Genomic DNA, 19,166 nt, shown 5'->3' with positions numbered 1-19,166 from the left:
ATAAGCATGCAATTCCACACAAATAAGCAGTGGACACCAGCTGTGGGTTCTCCAGTTAATTTCAATTCTGATACTATTCACCTGGAGATAGTGTCAGACATGTTGAGGGATCAGACCCACAAGACTACCCCCACCACCACCACCACCTCAGATGCCAGTAGCAAGCACAGGTTGTGACCTGTGCTTCTAACTAAGCAGCTATAAATCAGGGTTCCCACTACCCCGACCTTGTATTTGATTAATTTGCTAGAGCAGCTCACAGAACTCAGGTAAACACTTGCAATTACATGTTTGTTATAAGGGATGTTACACAGGATACAGATGAACAGCCAGATGAAGAGATGTATAGGACAAGGTATATGGGACAGGGTAAGGGGTTTCCATGTGCTATCTGGGCAGGCCACCCTCCAGGAACCTCCATTTGATCAGCTATCTGGAAACTCCTAGAACCCAGTCCTTTTGATTTTTTTATGGAAACTTCATTATGTAGTCATGATTGATTAAATCATTGGCCATTGACAATCAACTTAACCTTTAGCCCCTCTCCCCTTCCTGGAGGTTGAAGGGGAGTGGTGAAAGTTCCAACTCTCTATGCCTTATTCTTTCTTGTGACCAGCCCCCATCTTGAATCTATGTACAGGCCCCCAGTCATTAGCTCAATACTATAGAAAGGACATTTTTATCACTCTGGAGATTCCAAGAGTTTTAGAAGCTAAATGTCAGGAAACAGGGACTGAGACGAAATATATATTTCAGTTTATTTTTAAAATTGGATTGTTTTATAGACATTGTTGTTCTGAAACTTGCTCCATTTTAACAATAGTAAAGACCTTTCCATATCAGTAATTATTGTTTCTATATATTTTATTCTCTATTAGGTATAATCAAATGCAGTAAAATATAAGGACCACAGTTTGATGACCTTTGGTATATGTAACACCCACGTAACCAACCTTCCAATCAAAATATAGAATATTCTCACTGTTCTGATTTGCATCTCCATGCAATATGACTTTTAATGACAACATGATATTGGTTTTTATGGATACATTTTGTTTATTGGCATCATATTTGATAAACATTTATGCTGTTCCTACTTTCTCCATTGTAAAAATTAAAATTAATATCTATATATATATTCCTGTGCACATGTTCAAATGCTACATCAGGGTAGATACCCAGAGTACAAATGTTCACACAAAGCACCTGCACATATTTTCTTTAATAACATTGCCAAATTAGCTTAAAATGTATTGCTTTAGATGATGGATCAGTTTTCCTTCATGTTTAGGAAACAGGGAGCTAGATGGAGATCCTTATAATGACCAAATTGAAAATAGCTTTATTTGGGATATGAACATTGTAGTGTTTTTTAATCCTAAATGGAGCTGATTTCTTCTTCCTGTTATTAACCCTCCACATTTATTATGAAAATACAGATTTATGTTAAGCTCTGCTGCTGTGTTTCTCTCTCTGACCGCAATAACCATGAAAAAGTTTAGGAGCTTATTTACAGGTAATTACAACAATTGACCTATCCCTGTAGCCATGAGTTGTTGATCTATTTCTCATGCAGTTCAATTAAGTACTCACATGGTCTTGCCACAGCTCACTCTGTTGATTCTAAACTTGGAGTATGTCAGTAGCTTCTATGGCAAATCCTGTTCCCACCTATGCACCAATCCCATGTTGTACCTTTTTTGGTTTTTTTACTTTATTTTTTTCTTCCAAATGTAATTTCATCAGTTTTTTATCTTCTAGAAAGTCTTCATTTTTACCAGTTTCTGTTACCTTTAATATTTTTTTTGTTTTATCACAAATATATATAAATTATATATTTATATAATTTATAAATATGTATATATATATAAATATATAATATATATATATATATATATATATATATAAAATAAATACCTCTTATGCTAATTCAATGGAATTGAAAGCAGGTGGGAAAAAAATAAATGTATGTACTGAGTCTTCCACTTGAATGAAGACTCTATTCTACTTCTAAGAAACACAAATGACACATAGTGTCAATGACTATGGTAACCCATAGTACAAATATGTAGGTAATATCTCCTCCCATCTGTATTCTCTTCCTGAAGCTAATAATCAATCATTATACTATGTTGCTGAACTTTTTTATCTTTAATACACAAAATGGAGGCAAAAGTTAAAAGAATAATTCTCAATATTATTTGATTTAAACTATCTATTAGTTTAAATTTTGTATCAGATCGTTTTTGGTAGTTTGTATATGTATATGCATGAATGTGCATATGACCATATATTTGTCAGAGTTCAGAAGGAAGATTCAAACTGAGATAGTATTTGACTTAGAGTTATTAGTGTGGAATTAGTAATAGATGGTTGATTTCAAGAACACGTTGTGAGAACCCACACTGCCTTCTCACTCCTCTTCTCACTCCTCTTCTCACTCCTCTTCTCACTCCTCTTTTCTGAATAAAAAAATAGCTTCCAGATTCTGAGAAATATCTGTGGGCACCAAGACACTTTTGATCCTAATCTCAGTTCAAGATGTGAAAAGAAATTGCTGCCTTACTCAGATGCCATTAAAGTTGGCTTAGATGCAATATAACAAACTACACTAAACAAACAAGTAACCACTTACTTAAGAGAAGAACAATAGAGTTTACTTCATATGAAGGCTTATTTCCAATTTTTAAAGTTTATTTTATTTAAAACTAAATGATCTATAAACTGTTTTTGCAGGTATTTGAGACTGTATGAAGTTCCTATTTGATAGAAGGTCCCCTGGGTATTTTAGTATTTTGATCATGGCTAACCAAAGCAAGAATTTTTGTGAGGCTTTTTTTTTCTTTTTCTTTTTTTTTTCTTACAAAAAGTAAGGTAATGAAATAGAAAGTAATTTGCCTCAGCTTATACAGTGAAAACCCACAGGATTCCTTCATTTGCAGAGCTCTAGACCAAAGGCTGCCAGGGACCTTGACCTTGAACGTCCACGGCATAATATATTCAGCTTGATAAATCAGAGCTCCTCTAGAACATTTTGGGAAAGTTTTGTAACTTTAAAATCATGACCAGTATAAATAATTATCTAATTAGGTGCAAAGATATTTTAATAATATACAGTACTATGGCTTATTAATAGGTTTTACATTTTTAAAATGTTTAAAATTTTATGTGAAAAACTTTGATAACTGTGCTTCAGAAGAAAGTACTAAAGTCCAGAATACATATATAAAATGTTGAAGTCTAAAAGAGAAAATTTCACGTCCAAATTAGATTTTTCTGATTTGGAATCAGTATTTTAAGGGTTATAGAGAAGTATTATAAGAACTTGATTTCATATGTTTAAAATACATGATTAAAATAGTAGAGCACTTCAACCAAAAAGTGGTACTTTAAAAGAGCTCTCCATTAAAATAAAATATTTCTTCTTCTTGGGTTAAGAATGGTATCACTAATACATATAGGTTATACTTGTGTAAGCTTAAAATAGTATTAGCTATAAAGCAAAAATCAGGATACAATGAATTAATTTTTTTATCTTTTCAAAGCTGTTTCATTGACCAAGAGGTAAGTGAACTGTATTAACAGGCTACCAAGTTGTGTTTACCTGTAATAGAATATGTTTCATAAGTGGAAAATGAGAATTTTAAGGTTCTGTATCAGTTAGTGTGAGCTAAGCCGCAGTAAAATATATACAGATACAACAGTGACAAAGTGTTAACAACTTAAGAAAATATCAATATATTTCTCCCTTGATTAATAGCCCAGGGCAGGTATTAGAGGTCAGTGAAAAAGATGTTTATGTGCAGTGTGTGTGTGGTGTGGGGGGTTGGGGGGGTAGGGATAGGGTGAGGGGCTCTAGCTCCAAGCAGTCATTTGGAGTCCCACACTAATACTAACTGTTGCATCTTCAGCACATGGCTTCCAGGACATCCTGGCTTGTCATTCTGGGAAACAAGAAAGGAGAAAGAACATGAGTGGGGGTGTACATAGATCATTTTAGGGGCCAGTCCTGGAAGTAGCACTTATCACCCTGTTTAAATTACTTTAACTATAATTTAGTTTTATGGCTACATCTAATTGCAATAAAGCCTGGGTTGGTTGTCTAACCATGTGTCCAGGTGAAAAATAAGAAAAGATTTTGGTGAATGGCTAGTAGTGCTTGTCATGCAAGCCAATGTGTGTTACTCATTCCTGGATCTGATTTTTTTTTTTATGTCCAAGGATCTTAAATACTTCACAAGATTACTTAGTTTCCACATAAATGTGGTCAGTTTCAAATTTTTAGAAAACTATACAACCTGGCTAATGCAGAAAGCAGTCATGTTTTCTTACACACACACACACGCACACACACACATGCACACACACACACACAGAACGGTTCTGTCCTAGGAACAAGCAAAAAGAAGAATTTGAAAGTTAAGCTTAGCAGCTGTTAGTGATCCTGGGATACTGATTTGATTTCCTCTTGAACAGTCAGTTCTGTTTGATTATTCCAGGGAAAGACGTGGAGGCAGGAAAGAGCTGTATGAGTGGGAGAGGCTGCAGGATGGGGCAGCAGAAAGGAACAACCCATTACTCTATCACCTGTGCTGTAAGGAGGCCAGCCATGTCTGGGAAGGTTTGCCCCTTTCATGAAAAAGAAGGTGCTGCTGTAAGTGGCCAAAGAATAGGTAGAAAAGAATTCCACTGCAAAATTAGGAGCCCAAGAGTAGAAACAGGCAAGAAGATTTCTATCGTCATACCACCGTGGCCTTCTTCAGGTCCTGCTTCCGAAACTTTACTCTCCTTTGCCTAAGTGTGAATAAAGCACAAGGATTTCTGCCTGACCACAGCTAGATTCCCTCGAGTCCTGGATTATGTTTCAAGAATCATCACACACTTTGAAGAACTTTCCTTTTATACTGGTCTCTTCTGCAGTTCTTAAGAGTATGGTACAATATATTTGGAACATTCTCCTCTTTTCATCCACCCTTACCACCTCTCAATTCTTTTTAGCTGATAATTGCAAATTATTCTTCAGATCCCAAGACTTTTGACTGCCTGAATATCCTTGACTGAATCAACTCTCCAGATCTGCATATTAACTTTCAGAAAGACACCACGCTTATATTGATCTGTTAAATACCTGACTTCTATTTAATTGTGAACTCCCTGAGGACAAGGACTGGAGTATCTACAGTGAATTGACCAGGGCAGAGCTTTTGGCAATTGTGGGTGCCAATAAATGGTTATTAAATAAAAAAAAATTATACCTCTTCCAAGATATAGTGTATAGCAGTCAAGCACTACCATGGAACAGTGACATATCTAAACAAATTTTTTAAAATCATACAGTTCCTATACTAATTTCAGAAAACCCTGAGGCCTCAGAATCGGAGAGATACTGTTTCATTCTAAAACCAAGTGTTTCATATGTTGTCTATTTCATTTGGCCAAACACAATGTATATGAGAGGTCAAGGCCATGGGACACCCATATGTGAGCTAGTTAGCAATCTCACACGTTACAGTAAGGAGCTTTTCAAATTATCTTGCTAGTATGTTTTAACCATAAAGGAGAACAAGCATGCGAATGGATCTATTCAATTTCATCACAATAACTGAAAAAATTACAGACAAATTTTCCATCTTTGGATCAGTAGATTCTTAAGATTATAAAAGAGAGTTCACAGAATTACAAAGGTAAGATGTTAGAAATGCAGCATTATTTAAAATTATAGAATGGTGATATAACATAGTGGTTAAGAACATGGACTCTACAGCCCAGACCACAGGGGTTCAAAACTCAGTTCCATTACCTGTGTGACTTTGGGGGAGATACATAGCCTCTCTGTGCCCATAGTTCCTCACTGGTGGTAAAATGAGGATAAAATGATATCTATAATATACATAATATTATACATATTAAGTTCCTTCCTCTTTTTCATTTTCTTATCATTATTAATTTGGGGGGGCACTGCACAGAAATGTTACTGTTTGTTTTGGGAAGCATACACACAAAATAATTTCTGAGGTTATGAAGTAAACTGGCCAGTAAGATAAGAACTCTACAGATGTGTTGATTAATTCAATATTATTTTGTTAGATAGCCCTCTTGAGTAATCGTCATATATCACAAAGACTAAACCAAAACCATGATTGCATATTTTAAAAAACCATCCAATCGCCTGGGCACATGAACAATAGAAACTAAAATCTGAGACCAAAATATTTTATCAAGACTAGGTTCTTACATTTTCAAAGAGTAATAATGCAAACTATTAATTATATCTAATACTAGCTTTAGTATCTCAATTAAATTAATGAAACTGAATTACCAAGCTATATTTTGCATTGTGCAGTTTGGGTTTTTCCTAATAAATGCTGACCCACTCTGCCTGAATCAAACCTGTAGCTACTACTTGCAAACTATAACATTTTTCAAACAAAGAATCTTTTAAGGAAGAAAGAAAAAGAAAACTAGGCATCACACAAGAAAAGCAACTTTTGGCACTAAACAGAAAATGATACATATGATATGATATGTGCAACTATTGAAAGACTGCAACCAGAACAAGCCAGCTTAGGGCATCAAACATAGTAGAGTAGTTCTTCTCTGATATACCCTTTATAATGACACAGAGGCAGATTACATGAATTGTCCCGATTGCCACAATATTGTCTTTTGGTTTACAATTTTATGGTGCACTGTCTTATGGAAGCTTTTGATACTATTTTGATGTGCTAGAGTTTTTCTGTAAAATTCATTAAGTATTGCATAGAATTTGGCTATTGAAAGTATAACTTGAGAGTCAGTGGCAATGTAATTTAAACTTAGCATCAGTAGCCTAGAATTTTTTAGCTTACACTGTACAGAATTCCATTCTGACTATAATTTTTAGTCAGAAGACCAGTTATTCCACGATGTGCAATTAAAGTGATCAGTTTATCCAGGTTTGGTTATGGAAAAACTATGGATCATCTACGAGAGAGAAAAAAAGAGAATGAGTGAGTGAGAGAAACCACATTCACATAACTTTTACTGAAGCACGTTGCTATACTTGTACTATTTTATTATTAGTTATTGTGGTGAATCTCTTACTGTGTGTAATTTATAAATTAAACTTTATCATAGATATGTATGAATAGAAAAAACATAGAATATATGGGATTTGGCACTATCCACAATTTCAGGCATCCACTGAGGGTCTTATCCCCTGAAAATAAGGGGTGAGTACTGCTGTGTATAAGAAACAATTAACAGAGCTAAAAGACAACCAACAGAGTGGGAGAAAATATTTGCAAAATATACACCCGACAAAGGATTAATATCCAGAATATACAAGGAACTCAAACAACTTTACAAGAAAAAAACAAGCAACCCAATAAAAAAATGGGCAAAAGAGCTAAGCAGGCATTTCTCTAAAGAAGATATACAAATGGCCAACAGTCATATGAAAAAATGCTCAACATCACTCAGCATCCGGGAAATGCAAATCAAAACCACACTATAAAAAAATGGGCAAAAGAGCTAAGCAGGCATTTCTCTAAAGAAGATATACAAATGGCCAACAGTCATATGAAAAAATGCTCAACATCACTCAGCATCCGGGAAATGCAAATCAAAACCACACTATAAAAAAATGGGCAAAAGAGCTAAGCAGGCATTTCTCTAAAGAAGATATACAAATGGCCAACAGTCATATGAAAAAATGCTCAACATCACTCAGCATCCGGGAAATGCAAATCAAAACCACACTATAAAAAAATGGGCAAAAGAGCTAAGCAGGCATTTCTCTAAAGAAGATATACAAATGGCCAACAGTCATATGAAAAAATGCTCAACATCACTCAGCATCCGGGAAATGCAAATCAAAACCACACTATAAAAAAATGGGCAAAAGAGCTAAGCAGGCATTTCTCTAAAGAAGATATACAAATGGCCAACAGTCATATGAAAAAATGCTCAACATCACTCAGCATCCGGGAAATGCAAATCAAAACCACACTTAAACAAATTAATTCACCCACATACACACACAAAAAAAAAAACCAGGGGGGGGGGAAGAAGATATAACAACTCTACTTTTTTGAAGTTGTTACAACAAGCAAACGGAAAGGACATTCTTGGGTGGGAGGGGAGAGAGGGAGGAGGGAGGGAAGTGTCGGGGATGGGCCAAAATAATCAAATACATTGTATATTGACAAAATAAAAATTTAACGAAAAAAATAAATAAATAACATTGAAAAATGTAACTACCAAGAAAACATATTCTTTCCAAATTAATCAGCCTATTTCTGATACAGACACTGCTGCTTGTGTCTTAATGTCAAGACCTACAATTTTTTAAATAAATCCTATCATATTTTCACAGCTTCACAGGAAGCTAGAGCTAGCCATACTCCCTAATCCTGCTCTCCACATGACAGAAATACCTCATGGACTCCATTTCTTTGGCAAAACACAGTCGAGTACTGTGTTCAAAGCACAGAACCGCCACTAACTGGTTTTTGGTAAATTACATTTTTTACTTAGTGCCTATTCTCTGAATATATGCAGGCATATCTCATTTTGCTGCACTTTGCTTTATTGCACTTTGCAGATACTGCACACTTTAAAAATTGAAGGTGTGTGGCAACCCTGCATTTAGCAAGTGTTTGGGTGCCATTTTTCCAACAGCACGTACTCACTTCCTTTTTCTGCATCACATTTTAGTAGTTCTTTCAATATTTTAAACTTTTAAATTGCTATTGTATCATTTGCTATTGTCATCTGTGATTGATGATCTCAAACATTACTATTGTAATTGTTTTAGGACACTACGAACCATACTGAATCAATAAACATTGTGCTGACTGCTCCACTGGCCAGCTGTTTTCCAATCTCTTTCCCTATCCTCAGACTTCCATATTTCCTGAGACACAACAATATTAAAATTAGGCAGCTAATAAGCCTATAATGTATGGTCCCTATGTCTTCAAGTGAAAAAGAAGAGTCACACATTTCTTACTTTAAATCAAAAGCTAGAAATGACTAAGCTTAGTGTGAAAGTCATGTCAAACGATGAGAGGCTGGAAGCTAGGCCTCTTGCAACAAACAGTAAGCCAAGTTGTGAATGCAAAGGTAAAGTTCTTCAAAAAAAATTACAAGTGCTACTCCAGGGAACTTTCATAAGAAAGATAATAAAGTGAAACAGTCTTATTTCTAATATGGAGAAAGCTTTAGTGGTCTGGATAAAAGATCAATCAGCCACAACTTTCCCTTAATCCAAAACTAATCTAGAGCAAGGCCCTGGCTCTCTTCAATTCTAAAAAGACTGAGAGAGGTGAGGAAGCTGCAGAAGAAAAGTTTGAAGCTAGCAGAGGTCGGTTCATGAGGTTTAAGGAAAGAAGCCGTCTCCACATCATTGAAGTGCCGGGTGAAGCAGTACATGTTGATGTGAAAACTGCAGCAAGTGATCCAGAAGATCTAGCTAAGACCATTGATAAATGTGAGTACACTAAACAGATTTTCAGTGCAGATGAAAAAGTCTTCTATTGGAAGAAGATGCCATCTAGGACTTTCATAGTTAGACAGAAGTCAGTGTGTGACTTCAAAGCTTCAAAGTACAGGCTCACAGTATCTCTTGTTAGGGGCTAATGCAGCTAATGCTCATGTATCATTTCAAAAAAATTGTAGAGCCCTTTAGAATTATGCTAAATCTACTCTGTCCATGCTCTTTAAATAGAACAACAGAGACTGGGTGATAGCACGTCTGTTTACAGCATGGTTTACTGAATATTTTAAGCCCACTATTGAGATATCCTACTCAGAAAGATTCCTTTCAAAATACCACTGCTCCTTGACAATGCACCTGGTTACCCAAGACCTCTGCTGGAGAAGTACAAAGAGATTAACATTGTTTTCATGCCTGCTAACACAACATTCATTCTGCAGCCTGTGAATCAAGGAGAAATTCTGACTTTCAAGTCTTAAGTTGATAAAGCAGCAGTAGCAAGGTTTAAGAGGGTTGACTCCAAATTTGAAAGAAGTTCTATTATGAGTAAAATGCTATCAAACAGCATCACGTGCTACAGAGAACCCTTTGGGAAAAGGATGAGTTAATTGATGTGGCAAACTTCATTGTTGTCTTATTTTAAGAAATTGTGACAGCCACCTCGACCTTCAGCAACCACCACCCTGATCAGTAAGCAGTGTTCAATATCAAGGCATGACCATCCACCAGCAAAAAGATTATGACTTGCTGAAGGCTCAGATGATCATTAGCCTTTATTATCAATATAGCTTCTTTTGGACGGGCTTCAATGGGCTTCCTCCCCTATCTCTTACCCTTCCTCGGTCCCTCCTTTTACTTCTAATGGTAGTCACTTTGGGCCCTTGCATTCTCAACAAACTTATTCAGTTTGTGCAAAAAAGACTTGAAACAATTCAATTAATGAGCGTTCAAGTTCAATATCAGCGCTTGGCTAATCAGGAGGCATACCCTTAAAATGGACTTCTACTCTCCCCCCACCTGGCTGTGCAGTCTCCAGGGACGGGTAAGATCCTCAAAAATGAGGACAACCTAAGACAGGAGCTGCACCCACGCCTCCATATACCTTGGCTGTGTGATGCTCAGTGACGGGTAAGATCTAGGGGTCTAGACAACCTAAGACAGAGGTCACACCCTGGTATACAAAAACAAAAGGGGGAGATGTTGGGCCATGTTGCGGTGCAATCAAATCATAAGGCGCCTGCCTAAGTATGGTTCCTGTTCCCTAAAATAGATCAAGCGGTGGCCATCTTGCTGGCGTAAGGCCTCCGCCGCCGTTTCATGAGCGCTTTAATGCACGTAGCTAGAAGTCCTTCTTTTCCGGGGCCCAGTGACTAAGCAGTTTTTGCCGGCCCTGTCATCACCCCTCTTCATAACTTGTGGCTTCCCCTGATTGGATAACAATCTCCTCCCGCCTCTCCTCTCTGTTTCCGCTTTCTTCCTCTATATAAACTCCAACACCCTGCAAATAAACGGAGTTCTGGCTTTGACCACTCTCCTGGCTCGGTGGTGTTTTTTCTCGGCCCCCGGGGAGGAAGGTCCTGGGGGGGAAGGGCCGTGCCAGCGACACTCATCATCCCGCTCAGCCCCACAAGGGACCCCTGGCTGGACCGGGGTCTCTTCCCGCTCGGTTTTGTCGGCCTCTGGCTCAGGGAGGCCCGACAATAAAGCATATATATCTTAATTTAAAATTAAGATATGTATTTTTTTAGACATAATGCTATGGCATATTTAACAGAATACAATATAGTGTAAAAATAACTTTTATATACATTGTGAAACTGGAAATTGTGTGTGACTCACTTTATTGTCATATTCACTTTATTGCAGTGGTCTGGAACCAAACTGTAATTTTTCTGGGTTGTGCCTATATATATAATGATGTTAACTGTAATACAATGCCTACATCACAGAATTCTATTAAATGAGCAAATATGTCTAAAGTATTTATCACATGGCTGATAAAAGCTTAGTTCTTAATAAATATTAAGTATTGTTATTAATATTTTAAACATGAAAAATATGTTCATTCATCTTTACCAGTATCTTTTCTACAAAATGCATACATCTAAGTTTTACGTAATAGTCTCTCAAATAATAAATTTATCTGTGCAATATTGTAGCTAAATTTTGAATGATGAAATAAGAATGAGTATAGGCAAGATTAAAATTTAGGTAAAAGACTTCAAAAAATAGTTTATATATATTTTAAGAAATGTAACTTTAAAGCAAAAATCAATTTTCTTTTCAATTCTAAGTGCAACATTTTAAAACATTAACAGTTCTCTTTTGGGAAGATTAGGTTGACTTCTATTAAACAGTAAAATTCCCAGTAAACTATTTAAATTAATATTTAATAGAATGATCTTAACATTATTACATTATAACTAAGCAAACATGCATATTCGCAAGAACTCATGTATTAACAGAGCATGAAGCTGTCAAATATTTTTGAAAAAGCAATGAAAATAACTGAGAAACTATTTTTTATGGATGACATAATCCAAATTCAGAAATGTATTAGAACGTCCTCTGCATATTGCATGGCTTAAAGATCAATCTCATCTTCATTCAGCATTTTTCAACTATTTGTGCTTAAAAAGATTGAAGTAATTCTAAAACCATCTTTCATACAAATACAATATATCTCTTCAAATTATGAGAGCTGTAGGAAATGTAAATGCAATATATTACCTGAGCAAAACATAAAACCCCTTCACACTGACATCTTTTCATAGCTTTACCTATGAAAAGTATTGCAAAATGTGTGAAATACTTTTGTGGTAGAAGTACACATAATCCAGCAATTATTAAAATTAGATAAAATTAAATACAACAAAGCTGCATGTTAAACAAAATGAGACATCTTTTCTTATTAATCTATTTATTGGGTGCAGATAACATGTCGAAGTTCTTTTCTTTGACCCTTTCTATTTGAGATACAACTATTATTGACCTTGGAATACTAAAAATTCAAATGTTACCATATCAAATAGAAAATAATAAAAGTGATTTCCTTATTCAGTAATTAAGAGTCTCATCCAGTAATTAAGAGTCTCATTCAATCATCCATTTTTGATTGAAATTTTAAAATCCTTAATATTGCATTTTTCATTTATAAATCTGAGCTCTTTTGATAACAATGTAAATTCTGCTCCATATTTCAGATTTAAAAATGTGTTTCATAAGCAAATATCTCATAATTCACTTCAGGAGATCATGAATTTTGAGTCATTTTCAGTAGCCATAGTGATTTTTTCCTAATTGATTTCAGTGCGTCTTTCAACTCGTCTCCTCTGTTACAGATATCTTTCTTTTATCATCTGGGTTTGAGTTAGGAGCTTTTCTGTGACTTTAAACATAGTTTTTTGTTTTGTTTTGTTTTCTTATACTGTCAACCAAACATCATTTTAAACTAATTATCATAGGGTATTTATATGATAAATTAAGTGAAGAGGTGAGATGTTACATCCCAATTTCAGGATTTGAATTTCCTTCTCTTATAAGCAGTCCTGACCCAATCTCCAACTCTTTTTCTACTTCTTTGAGTAAGGTAATGAACTGAAAGTATTCAAGTTTTCAACCTACTCCTTTCTGATTAGTTTAAAATGGGTTCTCCATCATTATTTTCCTTGTTCAACCATCTATTTAATTCCAGGATTGTGATAATGATGTTTCCTCTTACAGAGCTATTGTTCTACTTAATTAATGTTCGTTACATACTTGGAGATCCTTGGATGGTAGATGATATTCTGGTGCCAAGTACATAATTATTTCATTAAATTAATGCCAAGATGAAACAGAGAGAGGAAGGTGATGGCCTGGAAAGTGTTTCCTATTATCAAATAGAAAGGATATATATTTTATGGCAGCTTTCTAGGTATAATGTAAGCAGGTGGCCACCAGAAAACTTATACATAGGAGATAAATATTTCATCCAGACAAATTAGATTTTAATTGAACTATTTACAAAGAATATAAATTCCAAGTTTCTTTTGCTAAGTGGAGATTTAGATCAATTGCTTTGTATGAGGACAAATAAAAACCTATAAGGAAAAAATTAAAGCTTCAAATTAGATTTACTGAAAAATTCTTACTTTAAAAAAGCAGTTTAGTGTAATGAAAGAGCACGAGCTTGGAGTTAAAGGAATTGGACTTGAATCAAGCATCCGTCAGCACTGAAGTTCCATGACGTGCAGATTAGATCTGCCTTTTTCACTGCTGTATTTCTGGTATATAAAAGAATATTTGGCACATACCAGTGGCATAATAACTATTTTTAAATGAATAAATGAGTCATGATCTCAAGCAAGCCATGTAATAATGCTAATACTAATGTGATGTATGTCATCAAAAGTATAAAAATATACTATTGGTCTAAAACTTTTTGATATAAAATCACTATAAGACTTAAACAAATGCACTGACCTAGATGAGCACACGTTTTTGTTTACTCTCTCCAGTTTCAATTCTCTCTTTATAGTTTTAGCACAAATCCAGAAGCATCAATACCATGTTTCTGACACAACAAATAAAACATGAAACAATGCAGATTAATTTATAAAATATTAATTATAAAATTATAAAACCCACTGATATTTATATTACAGAATGTGTAAAACATAGCAAAGGATAAAGAATACATTTTAAAATAAACTCTAATCCCACTACATGGAGATAATAATCATTGGCATTTTATTTATTTTTTAAATTTTTTTATTGAAATGTATTGATTATACATATTTTCGGGGTACAGAGATATATTTAAATCCATATATTCAATTCATGTATTCAAATCAGGGTAATTAGCATATTCATTGACATTTTAAATATATTTATTGTGGTATATACACACATACACAAATTCAAACACACACACACACACACATACACATGCATACCGTATTTTTTTTTTGTACTGTGAATCATTAAATGTTCTTCAAAACACTATTTTGAGTGGCTGCCAAATAAACTTTACATTACTATTTATTTAAAAATTAATAATTAACTGAATTTAGCTCTCCAATGTTTGATGTAAATAAATAATAGTGTGATAAAATGCATGAATGGATTTTTATTTCTTTAACATTTATCTCCTGGTGAGGAATTATTGTTTAAAGATTATTAATAATAATGTAAAGCTCTCGATACAAAATGTAAAATAGCCCTCAAGACTGTAATACGTACACTGTCACCATGAGGTCACTTGTACATGTGCTTATTGCTCATTTATATTCTATCTGTTGTGACATAATGTGTCCCTATTCTTTGATCATTTTTAATACTGCACTTGATAGTTTTCATTTGATTTATAATCAATTACATATAAAACATAGTACAAGTTTTTAATATAATAAAAACATTAAGTATTTGTTTGTCATATATTTTCTCACTTAGAACAAAGGCTTTTATGCAGGAACATGTCTGGTGTGTTAGAGAGATAGAAACGTGTCGACTTGTGTGGAAGGGAATGAAGCAGACCATATTAAGAGCTGATGTCTCTGGTGGAGCTCTGAGAGCATTATGGGCCTTGCAAAATAGTATAAGGTCATTGGTATAAACTTGGAGTAAATGAGGAGCTGCTGTAGAATTTTAAGGAAAGGAGTCATTTGATCTAACTTAGGTTTTTAAAAGACTACTACTCTGGCTACTGTCTTGAGAATAGACTGTAAGGAAGCAAAGTTAAAGCAGGGAGAAAAGTTAGGAAATCAGAAAAGATAATGTGGCCTTTGTACTAGGAAGATAGAGTAAAAGCGGTGACAGGGATCAGATGCTGGGTATGTTTTAAAGGTGTCACTAAAAGTATAGTTGATTAGACATTCATTCTGATATAAGTTGCCAATTATATGTGTAAGTCTGAATTACAGGAGAAAGATCTAAGCTGGAGATGTAAATCTCAGAATTGCTGGCAGAGATCGTACTTAAAGCACTGGGATTGGATGAGATCTCCAGAGGAGAGGAGGACTGTGCACTGAACTTTGGGCCACTTCAACAGTGAGAGATGAGAAAGAACAGGCTGCAAAGTGTGAAAAGTGAGGTATGAAGAAAGTCAGGAAAGGCTGAAGAACGTGAACGAAGGAGAAGAGCACAATCAACTGTGACAAATGCTACTGCTAGGTCAAGTACGGTGATGAATTAACAACACTGAGGTCATGAGCACAGTGTCTGTAAGGCAAAGCCTACTTGGATTGGGTTTAACAGAGAATGGGAGGAGAGCAGATGAGGATAGAAAAGTCATTCAAGGATTGTTGCAAATCCTTGCCAGCAAATTTTGAAAGTTTTGGTTCTTTCTGATTTCTGTCATGTTTTCCTCATTTTTTATTTTCTGTCTTTACTACAATCTCCCTTCCAATGCTGAAAGCAAGCAGTGACGGGAAGCATTCTTTTTTGCTCCCTGACTTTAAAGAAAATGCTACTAATATTTCTCCTTTGAGTATGAAATCTAATGTAAGCTTTTGGGAGAATTCACATTGTCAGAAAAAGACAATACCTTTACATTCTTATTTATTAAGAATTTTTAGTTAAAGATTGAATTTTATAAAGTTTTTCTCTCTTTTACTATGGGTTTGGAAATACAATACTCAACATTTAATGCAGACAAAGTTAGCAATGTTTTCATTGTGCATTTTTTCTCTTAGCTTTTTATGCATTTATCATTCCAAGATGAGATAAAAACTCACTGACACTTTTTTCTTATACTTTGTAAACGTTATATTTTTACATTCAAATATTTAATACCTCTGGAATTAATGTTCTTGAATATTATATCATAGAGATCTAGTAATTTCCTGATTTCTGGTGTCATTTAAAATGTCTATAACATTTGGTGTTATGATAGAATTTGTTTCCCAGCACTGTTATTTATGATATAATGATGATCGTCACGGACTCTGGTGCCAGAGTAATCAGGTTCAAAATCCAGCTTCTGTACCTTTGACTCTTTGTCCTTGGTAGATATTTAGCCACTTAGTGCCTTGTCTACTGATATGTAAAACTGAAATAAGAATCGTATCATGGGAGGAAAAATTCTAACGTTCCCCCCACCCCCCTGCAAGATTCCCACTCCCTGGTTATTCCATCAAATGCTAAAACCTAGCGTACTGCCATGAAGGGACATTGTAGATGGAATTAAGGTTACTCATCAGCTAACACTAAAATAGATTATCGAGGTGGGTTCAATGTAATTACATGCACCCTAAAAAGCAGAAGAGGAAGGCAGAGGAATCAGTCAGAGAGATTTAGCTGAAGGAGAGAGCAGAAGAGAGACACAGCAGAAGCAAAAGTCAGAGAGACCCCATGTTTAACAAGGACTGTCCCTCAGTTGCTGGCTTTCAAGAAGAAGAAAGGAGGCACAAGTCAAGGAATGTGGCGGCCTCTAGAAGCTGAGAATGATGCTGGCTGACAGCCAGCAAGGAAATGGTGACATCAGTCCTACAACAACAAGAAAGTGAAATCAACCAACAGATAAATGAGCTTGGAGGTGAATTTCTCCCCATAGCTTCCAGTAAGTAACACAGCCTTGAGACACTTTGATTTCAGGCTTGCAAAAACCAAAAACCTTGTTGGGCATATCACCTGCAGAAACTGTGAAGTAGTACATTTGTGTTATTGTAAGCCACTAAATTTGAGGGAATTTGTCAAGGCAGCCACATAAAACTAATACAAGGACATATATCAAGGGATTATTATCATATTAAATGATTTCATTTTTGTAAAACCCCAAGAATAGTACCTAGCAGGTATTAAGTGATAAATAAACCCTAACTGCTATTATTAGGCTACTCCCTATTTTATTTAACTAAATCAGATACATTTATTACCATTATACAGTACATATTAATACCTGGTATAAAAGGCAATCTCATATTATTATTCTTTTAAAATATTGTTTGGATATTCTCATTCATTTATCTTTCCTCACTCTGTGAACCCATTGGAATTTTTTTAGAAATGCTTTAAAATGTATACATTTGATTTTGCTTTCAAATACTATTGATAAAAATCATAGTCTGTAACTATATTATTATTATTGAATATTTTTACTGTGATCTGTCAAGAATAATTTTTGCTGTTTCTCTTACTCATATACATATTTACATTATTTTAGATTATTTCAACTTTTCCATATGCTTTGCTTTCTTTTTCAGGGGTATATATTATTCTTTATTTTATCTCATTCTCCGTCTTGCATATCTGGTATATATTGTTGCCATATTATCAGTACCCCATATTTATTATACTAATGTTCTCTCAGTCTAATTTTTGTCTTTTTTCTTCCGATTATGAGATGTTTCTACAGCTTTCATCTACATCACTGATTCTATTTTATTTTACATTCAAAAACAGTTACCAAATTTTAGCAACTTTCCTATTATCCTTATAGTATCGTCATGTCCTAATGGGATACTTCTCTCTCTCTCTCCCTCTTTCTCCAGGCATCATTTTTACCAGACTTCTTTTAATTTGAATGAACGATGTTATCATCTCATTTTTCATCTATTTTAAGGTCAGTATATTCTTGAATTTTTGAGAATGCACAATTATATTGTTATTTATCTTCATTGTTATTTCACTTATTATGTTGATTATTTTTCATTGGTTTTATTACAAAATTTAGTTGTTCTTTGTTCGTGAATTCTAAAATGGAGAGAGGTCCAGCTTGGCTTAGGTTTGACATGAACAGAATAGGTAAATTATTTCTGCACTCCTAATTCTTTGAGTCAAAATGAATCTGGAGTGTAAAATATGTATGCCTAGCTCTCTGTTGTTTAGGGTTAATTTATGTAACATGATTCTACTAAAATTAAAGGGCTTTCTTTTTTACAATGTTGGAAATTTATTGCTGGGATATTTGAAGCAGGTTGCAGGTCTTTCCCTTTCAGAAACAGTACATGAGCCTCTTTAACCCCTAAGATACCACTACTCAAACTTTTTCCATATCTCTCCTTCCCTGTAATGGACTTCACATCCGAATGTGTAATAGATCACTGGATACCTACATAAGACCTGAAATGGAAATGAATGGGGACTACAGCATCCAATGTGGTCACATTCCTGAAAAACAAAAACAAACAAACAAACAAACAACAACAACAACAAAAAAAAAAAACAGCTGCTCTTGCAAGGTATGTGCATTTCTGTTCTGGATGGAGAAAGGAAGAGGTACTTCCCCTTTCTAGACTGGAAGATGTGTCTTTTCTGGGACTGTATACAAATCTGCTATCATCTCATTAATATCTTTTATTTCATGCTTTGAGGTTCGAACCCCACTGTGATTGGTGAAGTTTCTTCAGGGACATGGCAAATCCTTGAACAAGTGTCCACAATTTTCTGTTACTTTATAACTTTATGTCTCTTTCTGTGTTTTTATAGGTATTTTAAATGGCAGTCAGTAGCCCTAACTAGCAGTCAGTATTTCAATTTGAAGTAGAGTTTCTTTATTTTTGCTATATATTTTATCAAACAAATAAGCAGTAGAATATCATCTAAGATTTTGGTGAAGATTGACTATTGGCCTTTCCTTCTGAGACTGATTAGTTTCAGTACTATTTTGTATTTTCATGTGTATTTGAGTTATTTTGTGAAAACTGGGCTATGTCTGGTGACATCTTAAATTCTGAGTTTCGTGTTTTCATTTTTTATGATTGTTGGG

This window comes from Galeopterus variegatus, unplaced genomic scaffold, assembly GCF_000696425.1.
Source record: "Galeopterus variegatus unplaced genomic scaffold, G_variegatus-3.0.2 Scaffold2742, whole genome shotgun sequence".
In the NCBI taxonomy this organism is placed as follows: domain Eukaryota; kingdom Metazoa; phylum Chordata; class Mammalia; order Dermoptera; family Cynocephalidae; genus Galeopterus; species Galeopterus variegatus.
The sequence above is the reverse complement of the archived record's forward strand: the minus strand, read 5'-3'. Positions refer to the sequence as shown.